Consider the following 2,944-nt stretch of genomic DNA (forward strand, 5'->3'; position numbering starts at 1 on the left):
GGCCGGGCCTGCTTCCAGAAGAACTGGCAACCACAAGCTGGGAACCAAGAGGAGATGCAACACTTCACTTGGAAAAGGGCCGTCCTTGTTCCTTGAACCACAGAATGGTTTGGGCTGGAAGGGACCTTAAAGATCATCCTAGATCATCTTCCAACCTCCTGCCATGGGCAGGGACAGCTTGCACTATCCCAGGGTGCTCCAAGCCTTGTAGAGCCTGGCCTTGGGCACTTCCAGGGATCCAGGAGAAGCCAGAGCCTCTCTGGGCACTCTGTGCCAGGGCCTCAGCACCCACAGGGAAGAATTCCTTCCCAATACCCCATCTAACCCTGCCCTCTGGCAGTTTGAAGCCATTCCTTGTGTCCCGCCGCTCCAGACCCTTTTCCAAAGTCCCTCTCCAGCTCTCTTGTACCCCCTTTAAGCACTGCAAGGGGCTCTAAGGTCTCCCTGGAGCCTCCTCTTCTGCAGACTGGACCCCCCCCCCCCCAGCTCTCCCAGTGTAGAGCAGGGGCGCTCCAGCCTTCAAAGCAGCTCCGGGATACTCCTAACAGTGAAACTCCACGCCTGCCGCTCACCTTCCAGCCCCGGCGGGTGTCGCTCGGGGTCGCTCCCCGTCGCCCACGGGGCCCTCAGGCGGAGCCGCGCGTGCCGTTGTCAGAGGAACGGGGCGGGGGGGGGGAGCGGGGCCGGCACAGCCTCACCCACGGTGCCCCCCGGTGGCCGCTCCCGGCAGCACCCGGCTACCTCTCATCCCGGCCGTCCCTCGCTTCATCCCGGCCGTCCCTCCTCATCCCGGCTGCCTTCACCTTATCCCGGCCGACCCTCGCTTCATCCTGGCCGCCTCTCCTCGTCCCGGCTGTCTTCACCTTATGCCGGCCGTCTCTTGTCATCCCGGCCGCTTCTCGCTTCATCCTGGCCGTCCCTCCACGTCCCGGCCCGCAGGCCCGGGAGGGACCAGAGCTCCGGAACCGCAGCTCACAGCCCCGGTTTCTGTTCGTCCCTGCTCAAGGCAGGCGACACTTCCCACGTCTGCACTTTCCAGCTCAGCAGGGGAATGAGGATCCCCCAGGGAAGCGGTCACAGCAACAAGCCTGTCTGAGTTCAAGAAATGTCTGCACAATGCTCAGGCATGCGATGAGATGGTTGGGTGTCAAGGGGGTCCAAGAGCTGGGCTGGATGATGCTGGTGGGTCCTTTCCAACACAGCCTCTTCAATGATTCCTTGATAAATACCCCTAGATGCAACTTGAGGCCATTCCCTCTTGTCTTTTACTTGTTTGCGAGAAGAGTCCAATCACCACCTGATCACACTCTCCTGTCAGGCAGTTCTGCAGAGCCAGAAGCTCACCCCTGAGCCTCCTTTTCTCCAGGCTGAGTCCCCTCAGCTGCTCCTTGTTCTCCATCCCCTTCACCAGGTCTGTTCCCTTTTCTGGACACACCCTAGTCCCTCAATGTCTTTTTGCCATGAGGGTCCCACAAATGACCTGAGGATTTGAGGTTTGGCCTCAGCAGTGCCCAGAACAGGGGGACAGTCAGTGTCCTGGTCCTGTTGGCCACATATGGCTGGTAGAGGCCAGGCCGCCCTTGACCTTCTTGCACACCTGGGCATGTGCTGGCTCATGTTTAGCTGCAGTGGTGATTTCTCTGTTCCAAGGTAGCCATTCAGTAATTCCTTTTTTTTTTACCAGCCAAGGCATAGCAGAAGATAAACACAAAGCAAGGAGGAAGCAGGGCTTTTCCAGAAGGCAGAGGAATCTGAAGTGGAAAATAAAGCTTCAAGGAGTCTGTCACAAAGAATTATTTCATTGCAATACCACACTCCAGGATGTAAGAAAGAGGAGAAACCAGGGAGCCTGATCACCATTCCCAGTCTCTGGCTCTCTGCTGACACTTCTGAGGCAGGACTCAGCAGCAGAGAGTGTCTGCACCCTCTGGTGCCTCCTCTGCCCTGTGTGAACAGTGCACGGCAGCTCTGGCAGGGAACCTGCACTGCAGAGGGCTTGTGCTCTTTGGCTTTTCACCTTTATCAAATGATGCTCTGGCTGCTTAAACTGCAACCCCAGGACACTCCTGTGCCGAGGGAGGAGCAGCTGCCGCATCTCTTATTGTTCCCAGCAGCTGAGGAATTGCCACGGAATAACTTCCAGCACAGACCTTTCAGCTGGAGCTCGCTGTTCCTTCTCCCGTGCTGGGATCACTCACCTGCCCCTCTGGCAGCCGGTGCCCCCTCAGATGTGAACTTCCAGCGGTCATCCATCCCTCGGGGACACTTCCAGCGGCCATCCATCCCTCGGGGACACTTCCAGCGGCCATCCATCCATCCCTCCATCCCTCGGGGTGCCGGCGATTCCATTCCCTTGAGGAGCCGCAGGGCTGGAGGTGCTAGCAGCGCTCTGCGCTCCAAGGGGGACACCGGGCGGTGGCTGCCGGCACACACCGGGCGCTGCCCGCTCCTGGCACTGATCTCCTGTCCTGGCACGGAAGGACGGGAAAATCACTGATCTTCCACTCACCATGGAAAGCATCACTCCTTTGGAGAAGTAAAAGTACTTCGCGCAAAATAACTATTTAAATAATTTTATTAAAATAAAATTTTATTTAATAATTATTTAAATAATTATTACCTTGTAGCACTCTTGGTTGGAATTTCTAAAAACAATTCCGTCTTACATCCACATAAACAGAGCATGTATTAGAGGGTGTGTTCAAATGTCCCAAAACTTCTGTGAAATAATTAGGAACATAACCTAATTTTGGCTACATAACCTAATTTTGGCTACATACACTCTTCCTGCATGTTGGTTGCCACCTGTTGATAGCTGCCCTGAGACCTGGGAAACAAAAGCTAAGCCATGTCCACAAAACAGCTATTTTACACTAATTAATTTTGGTTATCACATCAGTTGAAGGCTTTAGTCTTCTCCAGAATTTCAGACTGGTCTCAATGC

The sequence above is a fragment of the Ammospiza caudacuta genome, chromosome 7 (genome assembly GCF_027887145.1).
Source record: "Ammospiza caudacuta isolate bAmmCau1 chromosome 7, bAmmCau1.pri, whole genome shotgun sequence".
Taxonomy (NCBI): domain Eukaryota; kingdom Metazoa; phylum Chordata; class Aves; order Passeriformes; family Passerellidae; genus Ammospiza; species Ammospiza caudacuta.